This window comes from Berghia stephanieae, chromosome 11 (genome assembly GCF_034508935.2).
Source record: "Berghia stephanieae isolate SIO BIC M18660-M18661 chromosome 11, UCSD_Bste_1.3, whole genome shotgun sequence".
In the NCBI taxonomy this organism is placed as follows: domain Eukaryota; kingdom Metazoa; phylum Mollusca; class Gastropoda; order Nudibranchia; family Aeolidiidae; genus Berghia; species Berghia stephanieae.
In genome coordinates this window covers 38,898,650-38,916,149 of record NC_088370.1, presented here as the reverse complement: position 1 = coordinate 38,916,149, position 17,500 = coordinate 38,898,650, and the positions used below count along the sequence as shown (strand labels likewise).

Here is a 17,500-nt window from a genome sequence, read left to right as displayed (position 1 = left end):
AAAAAAAAAAAAAAACCAAAACAAGACGTATTAAATATTTTGGCCAAAGACTCGTCCTTCAAATATTGATTGATTAAAATTACCCATATCCTGTGAAAAAAAAATCCCTCAAAATGGAGTGAGAATTACTCATAAATGCGGATGGCAAAAAAAAAAAAAAAATAAAATAACAAACACCCGAGTGACGACAACTTCATTATGTCTATAGATAGTATGCGCTTGGCGAAGAAGCTCATAACATTGCCATCCGGATAATATAACAGCACCGTACACAACAACATTGTGTGTACCCACGAACGTTTATAGTCGGGTTAATACAGTTCAGTGAGCATTATTCATAAACGCGGATGGCAAAAAACAATAACATAGACCCCAGTGACGTCATCTTCGAACTATCTATACCGCCATATGAGTGACGAGTTATCACACATTTTTCTCGATCATATTATAAACGTTTAAGTTTACACATGTGTTGGTTCTACTTATCAAGCGGTAGAACTGTGGGTATTTTACTTAGACACATACCGTCAATTGTAAATTTTGGTGTAGTTCGCTATATTTACTAATACTGCCATTGTTTAAATTATGACGACTGTCTAATATCATTTCTTCTGGTGTGGTTACGAGTAGCTTTGGTCACAACCATAGCTATCTTAGGTGAAAGCCTTCTAATCGAATCAGCTGGCATTAGAGTTTGTGAGCATTTGTCATTATATTTTGACACAGTGGCGAATCAAATTATTTGCATAATGATGGTGGGTGTAAAAATAATGACGACGATGACGATGATGATGATGATGATGATAATGATGATGACTTGACGACGATGAAAACTCGTAGTAACGATGACAGGGGACGATAATATTGATTGATTTGCTTTCGTTATAATTACAAATTGCAATAATATCGACTGGAGGCTACTTGTGTAAAATCGATTGTTTTGTAAATGGCACAGGACTAGTCGTGCATGATGTGTTATGATGGTAGGGTGTGTGCTGGTGATGGTGTGTGGTAATACCATAGATATAGATAGTATGCAGATGACGTCATAGGTTTGTTGTTGTTTTTGCATCGCGTTGTGATTGTTCACTAACTGTATTAACCAGACTATAAAGTCATGGTTACACAGAGTGTGGTTCCGTATACTTCGATGCAAGTGGAATCCTTGGCCAAGGCATTCTACTATACACTTGACTACAGATGTAAGATAGTATCGCTTGGCAAGAAGCTCATAACATTGCCATCGGGGTAAACGGACCAACACACAAAACTTTGTGTAACCATGATCGTTTATAGTCTGGTTAATACAGTTTAGTGAGAATTACTCATGAACCGGATGGCAAAAACAATAACAAAGGCCTGAGTGACGTCATCTTCGAACTATCTATACACCTTGTACTACAGATGTATAGATAGTATGCGCTTGGCTAAGATGCTCATAACATTGCCATCCGGAAGTTTAACGGACCAACACACAAAACTGTGTGTATCCATTAACGTTTATAGTCTGGTTAATATAGTTTAGTGAGCATTACTCATGAACGCAGATGGCAAAAAACAATTACAAAGACCTGAGTGACGTCATCTTCGAACTATCTATATCTATGGGTAATACTAGTGTGGTCATGGATATGGTTGCTATTTTTGTGAGTGAAAGCGTAGCCTTCGTAAACTCATAGCCTGACACTGGCCCCAAAAAATAAAATAGTACAACATAGTACAAGACAACCATGATCTCCAAAAGAATATTAATTTATTTAATCTAAAACTGCTAATGACCTGGAATGAGATAAAAAAAAAAAAGTTAGCTCGGGATAGAGAAGGATGGAAACTGTTTGTCTGTGGCCTATACCCTGACCCAGGGTGAAAAAGGCAATGATGATGATGATGATAGAGAAGTATGGAAACTGTTTGTCTGTGGCATACCTGACCCAGGGTGAAAAAGGCAATGATGATGATGATGATGATAGAGAAGGATGGAAACTGTTTGTCTGTGGCATACCTGACCCAGGGTGAAAAAGGCAATGATGATGATGATGATAGAGAAGGATGGAAACTGTTTGTCTGTGGCCTATACCCTGACCCAGGGTGAAAAAGGCAATGAGGATGATGATAGAGAAGGATGGAAACTGTTTGTCTGTGGCCTATACCCTGACCCAGGGTGAAAAAGGCAATGATGATGATGATGATAGAGAAGGATGGAAACTGTTTGTCTGTGGCCTATACCCTGACCCAGGGTGAAAAAGGCAATGATGATGATGATGATAGAGAAGGATGGAAACTGTTTGTCTGTGGCCTATACCCTGACCCAGGGTGAAAAAGGCAATGATGATGATGATGAAAACTGCTAATGACAACTGAACTCACTTTCCACTTTCTTTTGTTGATCACCAATTGAAGAAAGAGATTAGAATTGGGCAGTGCTTGTGTGTGTGTGTGTGTGTGTGTGTTGTGTGTGTGTGTGTGTGTGTGTGGGGAGGGGGATGGGGGGGGGTGTAAATGATGTGCGGCTTTGTGGTCTTGTGGTATGACACTCAGTTTTGGATCGGAAGATCCTGGGTTCGAGCCTCGCTCGGCGCATAGTTGAGTCCTTGGAAAAGACTCTTTACTCATATTCTCTCATCGTACTCAGGTGTAAAACGAGTACCTGGCCGTTAACAGCGTTGTCTCTTTCCAAAAAAAATTTGTAATCTCGGCTAACAGGCGTCATGTCACGCCCAACATGTCTAGGGTTTTTCTGTTGGCCAAGGGCCCCTTGTAAAGTGCTTTGAGCACCTTTAGTGGATATTGCACTATATAAAAGCTCACATTTTTTTCTAAATGGTATGTGGTTCAGTCAGATAGCTATGGTCACACCATAACTCCCGTAAACAATTTTCATTACTGATGATTACTGTATGGGAAAGTTGCAATCTCGTTTGACTGCATTCCTAATGGCTGGCCTATGCTTAAAATTATGATGCCATTAAGAGTGACATGCACATAAACAAACACACAAAAACATACACTACACACACTCTCTCACTCCCCCCCCCCCCCCCCCCCTCTCTCTCTCTCTCTCTCTTCGTCTTTATATCTCTCTCCATCTCTCTCCCTGGTTGGTTCTCTCTCCTCCTCCCCTCTCTCTCTCTCTCTCTCTCTCTCTCTCTCTCTCTCTCTCTCTCTCTCCCTCTCTTTCTCTCTCTTCCTCTCTCATTATGTGTGTATGTGTGAGTATTTGGGTGTGTCTCACAGACACCGAAATGTGGATATTTATCTCACTTTTTAAAAATATAAGTTGTAAATTGCTCATGCTGCTGCTGGTTGTGGTGGTGGTGATGATGATGATGATGATGATGATGATGATGATGATGATGATGATGATGATGGTGATGATGATGATGATGATGATGATGGTGATGGTGATGGTGATGATGATGATGATGATGATGATGATGATGATGATGATGATGATGATGATGGTGATGATGATGATGATGATGATGATGATGAGATGAGATGAGATGATGATGATGATGATGATGATGATGAGATGATGATGATGATGATGATGATGATGATGATGATGATGATGAGATGATGATGATGATGATGATGATGATGAGATGATGAGATGATGATGATGATGATGATGATGATGATGAGATGATGATGATGATGATGAGATGATGATGATGATGATGATCATGGTCATGGTGGTGGTGTTGGTGGTGGTGATAGTTGTGGTTTTGATTGTGGTGTTCAGGCGGTGGGTGTGATAATGGGGACAATATAAAAATATTATTTTACTCCATTAAATATAAATAAATAAGATTTTAAAATGTCTTACCTTGCATCAAATCTTTGTATTAATCCTGTAGTCAAGACAAAGCTCAAAGACCTGCTTACTCTAGTGACCAAATAGAGGCAATTTGATTTCAGAAAACTTAATATCCAAGAAGCTCGGAACACAAATGGGTTTCAATAATAATAATAATATAAATGATAGATAACGGTTATCTCCCTGGAATAGTATCGATACCAGAACGGAACCTCTGAGACTTTCTCACTTCATTCCACAGATTAAACAGATATCGTGAAGGAAGAATACTGGAATAGTATCGATACCAGAACGGATCCTCTGAGACTTTCTCACTTCATTCCACAGATTAAACAGATATCGTGAGGGACGAATACTGGAATAGTATCGATACCAGAACGGAACCTCTGAAACTTTCTCACTTCATTCCACAGATTAAACAGATATCGTGAGGGACGAATACTGGAATAGTATCGATACCAGAACGGAACCTCTGAGACTTTCTCACTTCATTCCACAGATTAATTAAACAGATATCCTGAGTAAAGAATACTGAATTTATCTTTAAAAGGGAAAACGATGAGTTTTTAATACGTATTTTTTAAATTGACACCAGTCCACTTTCATTTATCATTAAACGATTTATCCGTGTTTAATTGACTCAATGATAATGCTTACACATCCAAACGTGTGTTCTAAAAATCATCGAAACATTCCCACCAAAAATAAACTGTTGAAAATGATCTGGAATTTTTGTAACACAACTAACTGTCCGCAACTCTGAATTTTCCTTTCTTTAGTTTTAGTTCCACATGGGTATATATATATATATATATATATATATATATCACTTCCTGATGAGAGCAACGCTCGATAACAACGTTGTAGAAGTCAAACTATCTTAATTTCAAATGTTTATAAATAGCTCCTTTTATTCTAAAGTTGAGCACTATTATTTCATGGTTTTTGTTTTATAATTTATATATATATATATATATATATATATATATATATATATATATATATATATATATATATATTCCTCTCTTTGCTCACATGACAGAAATGGCACGATTACAGATTCAATAAGAAATCTTAATGTAATGTTATTATTGGAGCCACAAATCTTATAATATTATTATCACACGCTGAATGACGACAAAACAAATAATCACATATCATTATTATTATTGATTTTAAATCAATCGGATTAATTTATTTCATCAATCAATTAATTCTACGTGGATGAACGAGACTTCTTGTGAATCGAATGAAATCCGACACTTGAGATAATCGAATCTTGAGAAGGGTATTGTTAAACCGTCAAACCTTTATTGAAAACCACACGATTGATTGAATATTAGAAATTGAAATCCAAGATTGAACATTGAAGCATATTAGCTATAGTATAGTACGTCCCCTCACTCTCTCTCTCTCTCTCTCTCTCTTTCTCTCTCTCTCTCTCTCGCTCTCGCTCTGTCGCCTCACTCCCCTCTCTCATTCACTCTCCCGTTCATGTTCTTTTCAGTTTTCAAATCATTGAATGAGATGAAGTTCTACCTCGTTATAACGCGACACACAAACAACACACGGTGAACATTCGTAAGGCTACATAAAAACATGGGGAACTTCAGTGCCCCTGTTGCCGACGGACGACGGACGGGCTGTTGTTGGGTCTTTAGCGAGGCCACTCAATAAACAGAAAGAGAAGACGAGAGGCTGAAGTTGTCAGTCATCATCGTCGTCTGCCGTACGTTTGTCGGTTGACCTCGCTTGTGACAGGGAATGAAATGACGACGTACGACAAATTTCCTAATGATGGGAATCAAAATAAATAACGTAAAACAGAGAAACAAGTGGTCCAACGTAGTACACCAAGTTGAAGGTAAACCACAACCAGGGGGAATGCCCGTGTTGAAGAGAATGATAATAATAATAATATTAATTTCCCTTTGCTGATCAATTAGGATTATAGATGAAGAAGTTCTGTTGTACTGAGTAATCAGTTTTGTTTTTGTTTTTGTTTTTGTTTGTTTTTTGTTTTTGTTTTTTTGCCTTGGTTCCTAATCAGTAATGGAAGGTGGCGTATTTACTATCGATCTGTGGAATGATAAAAATAAGAACCAATTATTTATTGCTTAGAACGGTTTGACTTGATGAAAAAGAGAATGGGTAGAGGCGGGGCAAATATTATTATTATGCTTCTACCGTGAGTAAAATCAAATGCGTGTGACAGTTCCTTCCATTGGTAAAATAGAATAGCAATTCGTTACAAACATGGGCAGAGCAACTTTCATTACTCACATGGGAGCGATCTATATTCGTGTTTTCGTCCAACCAGGTCATTGATCACATGGTTTGTTGATGTACAACGATTGGACATATCTCAATAAATGTAAACACGCTGCTTTGTTTATGAAAGTTGTTAACGTATCCATGAGTCATGCTGAGCAAAATGACCAATTGTGACGTTGGATATTTATCAAACTGTGAACACTTTTCACTATGTGGTTCATTTTGAGCACACTTTGCAATGTGACCAATGACCTCGAGCACATGGAAATGTAATATAGATCATGCCCATTGGCTCGTGTAACCACGTGATTTAGTTACATCTACAGATCTGCTTACTGCCCTTGGAGAACACGCGTTTTGCTCTCAATACTCTTCAATAGTCGTAACGTCACTTCCTTCCTAATGACGCATGGTAACTTAGTAACACTGGCTCAAAACTATCGGAACAATGGCGGACGCCCGTATTAAATATTTCTCCGGCGAGCATAAAAGCGTTTCCAGAGGGATAAAAACCCCATAAATTTGATCATGTTTTGACTTTTACACATTCTGATCACAAGACATATGAAAAGGGAATGAAAAGTTCTGGCCAGCATGAAGAATAAAAAGTAATGATTTTCTTTGTTTAGAACCAAGATGGCGGCCGTTGCCGGGTGGTGTGACATCAGACTACTGAATCCTATTGGGATATTTAGATGCTACCGGAGACTAAAATGATGGAGACACGAAACTTAGGGGCTCCTTCCGTATGTGCGTGTTCAGTGTCAAGTCGGTAAACATGGCATTTGTGTATTGATAGTATGTGTTTGAATAAAATACATGCCTGTTCTTCAGGTTTATCAAGCGTACAAATAGATACACAAAAAGTTTATAGTCTCAGAGAATTTAGTGAGAATAAATGCTATTAATGATGATGATGATGATGGTGATGATGATGACGACGACGACGATCATGATAAGACGGCGACTGTGATTTCTTGTATTAATTATTATCCTATAGATAGAATGCGCTTGGCCAAGGAGTTCACAACATTGCCATCCGGAAGTATAACCGACCAACACACAAATTCTGTGTAACCATGAACTTTTATAGTCTGGTTAATACAGTTTAGTGAGAACAACTCACAAACGTGGATGGCAAAAACAATAACAAAGGCCTGAGTGACGTCATCTGCATACTATCTATAGATAATTCGAAGATGACGTCACTCAGGTCTTTGTTATTGTTTTTTGCCATCCGCGTTTATGAGTAATGCTCACTGAACTGTATTAACCTGACTATAAACGTTCATGGATACACACAGTTTTGTGTGTTGGTCCGTTATACTTCCGGATGACAATGTTGTGAGCTTCATAGCCAAGCGAATACTATCTATTGTCAACCTGTTGTCCTCCTTCATAGACACGGACTTTTCTAACACTTTGGAATTATGACCAGCGGGTACCTACTAGTGCGGGGCGGTCCTTGGCAAGCTTAAGGACCACGGTCCTACGGTCCTTGGGAAATGAAGACCGCAAGGACCGGTCCTTTTCGACATTGAACATTCCTGAGAGACTGTTGGAAATTCGAACCGGTTTGACCTTTTAGAGCGTGGGATCGTTCATTCTTGAACCGTTAAAGACCGCTACACGATGAAAACCGTGGCCTACAGGAGTAAAACACACGGAGTAGTCACACTCATTTCAAATTGTAACCTAATTAGAGAAGAGGGGTGATGCCTTCTTTATTTGCTCACCGTACTTCATTGTTACTTCGATAATTTAACAAAATTTGAAATTTATCCCCATTAACGGAGATAATGGCATCGCCCAAGGCGTTGATCGAGTTGTTCGTGGCGTTGATACACACACGCAACTCCTATCCCCCCCCCCTCCCCCCCCCCCACACACACACACATTAGAGGGCAGCGAGCATTGAAGAGTAAGAGAGAGACGTGAAGTTATAATAAGAGGGGGTGGATGAGGTGATAAGAGGGGTCGATGGTGACTTTTCGCCAGATCTAACAAACTCAGCTACCCATTCATTGCTGAGTAGACAGGGATTCAGAAAAAAATCGACTGCACCCGGGATCGATCTCTGGCCCTTTGCGTATAAAGAGAGTGCTCTATCAACTGAGCTATCGGGGTCCCCAAATATTCTATTGGACTTTTTTAAAATTCAGACGTTATAACTGGGTTTTTTGGGAGGAAGAAACTAATGAAACTCATATTATTTGATTAGTAAAAACACCAAACGAAATTTTAATATTATTGTATTATCTTAAATGACAACACTGCGATAGAAAGGAGTGGTGACAAGAGATGGACAAAAGAAAACAAAAAATCGGACTTGCTACTTGCTAGGTTCGACACACACACACACACACACACACACACACACACACACAAACACACACATCTTTTGTAGTCACATACATTTCAAACAATAACCCATTAGAGAAGAGGGGTCATGCCTTCACCATAGATCATTGTCATTGCGATCATTATGGTGTAGTAAATTTTGAAATTTACCCCGTATAATGGAATCGTCCAAGGCGTGCGCCTCCTGTTCCCCCCATCTCACACACGAAAGGGCGGTTTGCGGAGTGGAGGTTGGTGGTCGTCTGCCTGTATGGTCGTCCGTGTCGTTTAGTGTATGGCAAAGGGGGGTGGGTGCGATTAATTAAGTGGGATGGGTGGTGATTGGTGGAAGATAGGCAACCGAAGCAACGAATCGCTGGGGAAGTAGTAGGCTATGGCGCGAGACCGTAGGACCGTGGTCCTTGCAAGGACCGCCCCGCACTAGTTGAAAGGTGATAAGAAGTGAGGACCGCCGCCGGTCTTCCCCTCTGGGACGGTCTTCGGTTCACAGCTAAAAGACCGTCGGACCGCGGTCTAGACCGGTCTTCAGCGCGGCACTAGTACCTACCTACCTGCACCACGATCCGACAATACCACACTCTATCTACATCCACCTTCCCCCCTCCTTTCGCTTCCCTTGATCAGTGTCCAGTTTTTGTTTGTGTTCGTGTACCCTCACAGGTAATCGCTTATCAAAGGGCCATTCTGACTTGACTAATAGCTTTTACATTTTCTTATCGCACGGACCCCGCACGATTACCCGATAACTACGCATTGCACGAATTTCTTACATGGAACCCCCTCTATCTCAATGTGTAGAGAATAATGTATTATTAAAAAATATAGATGGAATGAAGACGAGGTCACATGGGTATTTATTATTGTTTTTTTTTTTTTTTTTTTTTTGCCATCCGCGTTTACGAGTAATTTTCACTAAATTCCATTGACCAGACAGACAAAAAACGACCAAAATTACACATAGTTTTGTGTGTTGTTCCTCATACTTCCGGATGGCAATGTTGTGAGTTTCTTAGCCAAGCGCATAGTACTACTACTACTATAGATAGTATGCGCTTGGCTCGGAATCTCACAACATTTCCATCCGGAAGTATAGATAGAATGAAGATGACGTCAATCAAGTCTTTGTTATTGTTTTTGCCATCCACGTTTATGAGTAATTCTCACTAAACTGTACGAACCAGACTATAAAAGTTCATGGTTGCACATAGTTTTGTGTGTTGGTCCGTTATACTTCCGGATGGCAATGTTATGAGCTCCTGAGCCAAGCGCATACTATCTATAGCGGACCATCACACAAAACTTTGTGTAACCGTAAATTGGTTAATACGGTTTAGTGAGAGTTACTCATAAACGCGGATGGCAAAAAGCAATAACAAATACCAGAGTGACGTCAACTTCGTTCTGTCTATAGATAGTATACGCTTGGCTAAGAAGCTCAAAACATTGCCATCCGGAAGTATAACGGACTAACACACCAAACTATGTGTGCACTTGAACGTTTATAGTCTGGTTAATGCAGTTTAGTGAGAATTACTCATAAACGTGGATGGCAAAAAGCAATAACAAAGACCTGAGTGACGTCAACTTCGTTCTGTCTATAGTGTTGGCGCAAAAATCTTTCGGTACAGCCAGTGTTGAATTGATTGCCAACGAGCACAGAATTACTAGGAAATCTAAAAAATTATAAAACTATTTTTTACATTTTAGGTATTTGTTATTGTTTTTTGCCATCCGCGTTAATGAGTAATTCTCACTAAACTGTATTAACCAAACTATAAACGACCAAGATTACACATAGTTTTGTGTGTTGGTCCGTTTTATTTCCGGATGGCATGGTTGTGAGTTTCTCAACTAAGCGCACACTATCTATAAAAAATATAGATAGTATACGCTTGGCTAAGAAACTCACAACATTTCCATCCGGACCAACACACAAAACTATGTGTAACCATGAACTGGTTAATACAGTTTAGTGAGAATTACTCATAAAGGCGGATGGCAAAAAAAAAAAAACAATAAAAGAGACCCGAGTCACGTCAACTTCGTTCTGTCTATAGGGTTGGCACAAAAAAAAGGACTCAAATCCACCCTGAAGCCAAATTTATTTGCGCGCTATTTTGAGAGCTATTTTTTTTCTGGCCAGAGAATTTTTAATTCAAATTTTCTGCTTTATTACAAAACCAAAACACCCCCCACCCCCCCGCCCCAAGATTAAAAAAAAAGCAAAACAAAACAAAACAAAACAAAAAAAAAAAAAACAACAACAACACAAGAATTTTAATTTAGGCTAGAAAATTTGTCCTTCAAATGTATGACTTTGCAAAATACCGAGGTTGAGAGTTTTTTGCCAAGATGAGTACGAGTGTAATTTAAATCGATCGATATTTGAAGGTCGATTTTTCTGGCCAAATTTTTATATACATGTTTCTCCAGAGTTTAAAAAAAAAATAAAATATAAAAATAAAAAAAATTGCCCCACTAAACGTGCTAAAAGCGCTTTACAAAGGGTCCCTGACCAACAACAACACGTGACATTTAGAACAAGACTTGACGCCTGTTAGGAGATATTAACATTTTTTTTCCGACAGAGACAACGCTGTTAACGTACTCATCTTACACCCGTGGACGGCGAAAGAATGGGATTAAAGAGCCTTTTCCAAGGACTAAACTATGCGCCGATTGAGGCTGGAACCCAGGACTTTCCGATCCAAAAACGAGTGCCATACCTCGAATAGACCACATAGCCGCAGAGTACAACAGTGAACTGGTTACAGGTTCATGTTGATGGACATACCAGTAATGTGTTTGTGCCATTTGTTTATCGCCACCACCGTCTTGCTCGATTCCTGTCTGTCTCGTGTAGGAAGTCAGTGTCCGTCCTAGCGAGGTCTCGTCTTGTATCGAAGTGGCTATGTGGTCTAGTGGTATGACACTCGCTTTCGGATCGGAAGGTCCTGGGTTCGAGCTTCGCTCGACGCATGAGTCCTTAGAAAAGACTCTTTACTCACATTTTCTCACCGTACTCAGGTGTAAAATGAGTACCTGGCCGTTAACAGCGTTGTCTTTGTCCGAAAAATTGTAATATCGCCTCACAGGCGTCATGTCTCGTCCTACATGTTAAATGTTGCTGTTGACCAGGGACCCCTTATAAAGCGCTTTGCGCACGTTAAGTGGATATTGCGCTATAAAAAAGCTCAATTTAAAGTCAAGACGCTTTTGACGCGGGGTCGATCGTGATGATCGTAGGATACTAGGACCTTGAGCTTTTATATTGCGCAATATCCACTAAATGTGCTCAAAACGCTTTACAACGGGCCCCAACGAATCCAGGACCTTCCGATCCGAAAGCCGTGTCTTAGGGTACGATTCTTTAAATACACTAACGCACTCGACTCATGTAAGGATAGGTATGTGTTGCCTGATTCTGACTACGGACAGAAGGATGTATCGCTGTCCTTGCTACAAATAGTTTTACTAAAGTACTAGTACAAAAAGGGCCTTTATTTAATCCGCGCATCATCATAATGTCATCATCTTCATCATTGTCATCCTTATCATTGCCGTTATCGTCATTATTTTCATCGTCGTCATCGTCAGCATCATCATCATTACCACAACCACGATCGCCAACACTACGGCCACCACAACAATCATCATCATCATATTCATCAACATCATTATTAATAACATTATAAACATCATCATCATCATCATCATCATCATCATCATCATCATCATCATCATCATCATCATCATCATCAACATTCTTCCATGCACATTATATTCTTGACTGACCACTTTGCCTGTCATTTCAGTGGTCCCCACAATGACCTCTTGACCTCCCTAATTACCTACAATCCCCGTTGTAAAATTCAGTTCACCGTGTCTGCATGCAAGAAGCAATGTTGACATAAATACAATTAGGGACCCTAACTAGTCTACGTTGACAAAACGCCCTTTTTTCTAAATCGAGCTTTTTATATAGAGCAATATCCACTAAACGTGCTCAAAGCGCTTTATAAAGGGTCCCTGGCCAACAGCAACTCTTAGCACGTGACATGACACCTGTTAGGCGATGTTCCATTTTTTTTCGGACGGAGACAACGTTGTTGACCACCAGGTACTCATTTTACACCTGACTACGGTGAGAGAGTGTGAGTAAAGAGTCTTTTCCAAGGACTCAAATATGCTCCGTTTAGTGGACATTGCGCTATATAAAAGCTCAAGTTTTGGGGTTTTTTTAATATGTTTTTTTTGATTCAAATTTCCCTTAGTGATTTTATAAAGTCCAATGTGTTTGTTTTAACCAGTTAACTCCCGTACTCTGGGGGAAAAAAACTAGTATTTAAAAATTTGGCCAAAACACTCGTCCTTCATATCGATTGATTTAAATGACCCGGATCTTTGCAAACCCTCTCAAACCTGGGACTTCGCGAATTCTATATTAATCCCAGGTTTGAGAGTTGCTGACAAGAAGAGGGTCATTTAAATCAATCGATATTTGAAGGGCGATTTTTCTGGTCAAATTTAAAAAACTGAGTTGTTTTTTTCCCCCAGAGAATGACAGTAAGTAATTCTTTTGTCTGGCTGTGTGACTTAGCAAACTTTGGAAGTCGCCGCATCAAATATGTAGACGACGATAGCTTTTCGGAAGTCATAATGACAAGTGGGCGGGGTTAAAGCTTCTAAACAATCCCGATCGTCGTCCTAATCTCTTATCGTCGTGTCTGCGCAACCTCTCAATTAAGTAATTAATTACGCCCTTTCGCAACGGCACCATAAGATCCTGTCGCCTTGGCATTCCATGAAAGAATATAGATAATCCATCAAACAGGATGTCTGATGTCAACATACAAGAATCACCCATGTTGTCCAAGCGAGCAAATTAAGGGTTAATAATCTTGCCCAATGAAAAAAGCGAAAGTCCTGAAGCGGGGCTCGAACCCAGTACCTTCCGGATCAAAGTACAATGCTTAAACCACTCAGCCACTTCGCCCCATCAAATATGTACCCGTGGACATAATTCACTTTAATTCCCTTCATATTCAAATAATATGTATAATTTTTTATTGATAAATAATAGCTACCATATTATTTGCATTTGAAATATTTTAATTGTCCAAACACGAAGTAACAAAATTATATGTCGACCTGTTATAACATCAGATCGTGGTAGAGTAACACCCACGGCTTGTGTTAATGGTCGGAATTATTTATAACATGCCCATAACATTCTGTTGTAATGTTAAACATTCTATAAATATGTACTACTACTACTACTACTACTACAACTACAACTACTTCTTCTTCTTCTACTACTACTACTACCACCACTACTACTACTACTACTACTACTACTACTACTACTACTACTACTACTACTACTACTACTACTACTACTACACTACTACTACTACTACTACTACTACTACTACTACTACTACTACTACTACTACTACACTACTACTACTACTACTACTACTACTACTACTACTACTACTACTACTACTACTACTACTACTACTACTACTACTACTACTACTAATGTAGACAATGGCGCCAGAACAGATCCCTGAGGGACCCATTCTTAAACTTTACTCGTAGCAAAACTGCTGTAGTAGTAGCAGGACGTATAAGCAGATTCTTATGAAAAAGAGCAAGGATGGATGGATGGTCTTTATTGACGACTAGCATTTATCAAGGTTAAATGCCATCCCCCTGGAACCAAAAGATCAGTTTCACAATGTATGCATCCAGTCCTCATGAGGACTAGTTTTACACTTCCAAAGAGATTGAAACCAGTATTTTTATATCTCACTATTGTTCCCTATGGGCCCATTGTTGCATCGGAAATACTCTCAACCCAACCCAACCCAAAATATTGTCCATAATAACGACGTTAAATTAAGCTCATGATTGCATTGGGGTCGGTTACCAGTCCTGCAAACATGCGCACCGAGATCGAAAAGCATCCTTTTGCATGAATGGCGAGTGATCTAACATGTCGCTGGAACCAATTAACTCACTCAACCCTAACACCGACTATATCTGTAGTTGACCCAGGTTACTTTTACCCCATGCCTATTTCTTACAATTTTCTGAGACAAATTATAGGCGTGGTATCAAAGCTAATATATTTTTAGTTTTTGCATGTTAATGATAGTTGAATAAATCCATCTATGTACATGCTCATTTTTAATAATTTTTTTTCTAGTTTTGAAAAGTAGCAAAAATCTCTAGGATTGAGTGAGTTAATTTCAATTTCACTGTGTTGATATCAAGGGAGATACACCACTAGAATAGAGGTGATTTCATTGGAGTATTTTTACTGAGTTATAAAATCCTAAAACTAGCTAGACATTGCTATGAAGGCCTTGATTCAAGCATTTAAAAATGACGAACAGTGTGACGTTTTGTATTCCTATGAATGACGTCACACCAGAAGGCGTTGAGATCGAGGTCAAGGGGAAGCAATAAATAAGAAAAGGGGGCATAATTCTCATTCAGTTTCATTGTAGGACAATAAATGTTTATTGTTATTGTTTATGGTGTAGTGGAACCTTTGACATGGCTTGCAGAAAGTCCCATAATCCCATAAATCATCATCATCTCCCATGAATGAAATGTTATTTTGGGGATGAAAACGGAAAATACGACACGTCACGCCCTAGTAGGATCATGGGGCGGTCGTCGATGGAAGCATCTATATCCGGTTCCCCAACATCCGGGAATTTCAAGCAACACTGAGAGTGGTCAGCGAAGGAACAGATTGTGGAGCAGTGTGGCTCACCGGTACGGTCTTTGCTTCGTACCCGAAAGGTACGGAGTTCGATCACTCGCCGCTGCTGCTGTGTGGCCTTGAGCAAGTCACCTCGCCCTAGTTCAATTTGCGGCGCTGCACTGCGGCGGATGCTTGGGTTATTCCAGTCGGTGTGTGTATGTGTGTGTGTGTGTGTGTGTGTGTGAGTGAGTGCAATATAAACAGACTTCAAGTAGGGTAAGGTGGGGGAATTCCACATCCGGGCTAATTCCACACCCACATTCATTATATCTAGTTCTTCGCAGAAAGAATGCAAAAAGACCTATTGGATACTGTTCAAAGTTTTAACTGCCTTTGATTTCTATTTCCTGTTTGAACACGAGAAGCAGCTACTGTTACTATATTGAATTCTGAAAATTTTTCAAGTTTTTACAGGCCCATTTGGAAGGTAAGTGCAACGCTCATTGTTTTCAAATATGGCAAAATGTGTGGAATTGCCCCAACATAGTTTACAATTGTTTTTCTTAGAAAACCTCATAATCCAAAATTCTTGGAGGTGTGTAGCCTATTAATCCTGTTGCCTTATTGTGGGCCTACATATAATGTTACTTATGTATGCCCATGCTTTAGAGTTGGATCTAGAAAGGATTTCTGTTCATGTTTTCCTCCTTTTTCTATAGAGATTGGCTAATCTTGTTTATGAATTACAAGAAAAGCCGGTGTCGTATGACCATGCAGATATGGCGAAAGCGGACGATCTCGTTACATCTGGAGGGATGGGCTGCAAATGTGCTGCCAAATTATACAACCTAAACTGGGGAAAAGTCTGTGATCATGTCAAGAAACGATACAGCAGAATGGGAGAAGATACTTATTGCTTACTCAAATCGCTAGACTGCACCCGGGATCGATCTCCGATTGTGAATCGAGTGCTCTACCAACTGAGCTATCGGAACCCCCGCCTCGGCCTATTGGTCTCATGTCATAGTCTACAAAGATTGCTGTTGTGTTCATTTCAGACGTTTGTTATTGTTCCTGATTGTTTAATTCTCATTTTTGCATGTTTGTCATGATGGGTGTGGAATTACCCCAAAATATTGAATATGCTAATAAAGAGAAACATTGGAATTTATGAAGTGTTGTTCCTTTTTTAAATGTTATTTGTACAGAATCCAAGTGTGAATGGGATATTTGTATTCTGTCTGTGTGTTCACCCCATCAATTGAAACTTTATGACAATAAACTGAAAAAGTTGGGTGTGGAATCCCCCCCCCCCCCCACCTTGCCCTACTCCCCCTTCCTGTGTTGGACATAATACAGGTTTTTGATCGACTATTCGATATGAAAATCAATGGATTCAATTTAGTTGGGGTAGGTACTCAAACATTGGGATGAGGACCAAATCACACACGACACGACACGACATACACACTCGCAAACACACACACAAACACACACACACACACACACACACACACCGGTGTCAGCGTTACCTGTAATGTCATCCACTAGCAAAACGCTTTTCCAAAATTTTGTCCCAAAAACTTTTACCGTATTTTCCAAACAGTTTGCCGCACCACCCAATTTATTTATTATTTTAAAAAATCAATTTCATCCCACCATTAGCCACTCCGGGGTATAAGTCGTATCAGCCGTAATTTCTTGAATTCGTTGTTTATTCGTTACAATAATATCAAAACGGCTATGTGGTCTTGTGGTATGACATTCGCTTATAGATCGGAAGATCCTGGGTTGGAACCTCGCTCGGCGCATAGTTGAGTCCTTGGAAAAGGCTCTTTACTCACATTCTCTCACCGTACTCAGGTGTAAAATGAGTACCTGGTCGTTAACAGCGTTGTCTCTGTCGAAAAATAATGTAAAATCGCCTAACAAGCGTCATGTCTCGTTCTATAGGTGACGTGTTGCTGTTGGTCAAGGACCCCTTGTAAAGCGCTTTGAGCTAATTTAGTGGATTTGTTTGTCCCATGAGAGCAGATGGAACACAACCAACGTGTTGATATTTGAAGGACGAGATTTTTTCTTGCAAAAAATTTAAATTAAATTTCCGTGTTTTTCCAGAGTATCAGTATGATTAATACACCGTTATCGTCTTCGGCATTCATCGATCTGTCTACCTGTATGAAAATCAATAAAGTTGTAACAGATGGCCTATTCGGTAAAGGCATAATAACCTAGGGTGACTTATGACGGGTGGGCCACTAGCATGTCAAATTGAATTTTGATGACAGGCGAAAATTAGATATCATTATTAATGTCGGATTTTG

General features: G+C 39.6%; 1 protein-coding gene across 4 annotated transcripts in view; it reads right to left on the bottom strand.

Annotated features, from left to right (window-relative positions):
* LOC144956944 (uncharacterized) overlaps window positions 1–17,500 on the bottom strand; it is a 122,721-nt gene that overhangs the window by 48,382 nt on the left and 56,839 nt on the right. The window contains exon 1 of one of the 4 annotated variants that reach the window (XM_078887787.1): window positions 3,830–4,804. The exons of the other annotated variants lie outside the window; for them this stretch is intronic. The gene's annotated coding sequence lies outside the window, so the exon portion shown is untranslated. Of the gene's footprint in view, window positions 1–3,829; window positions 4,805–17,500 lie in introns of those variants that run through there. 4 annotated transcript variants of the gene reach the window in all.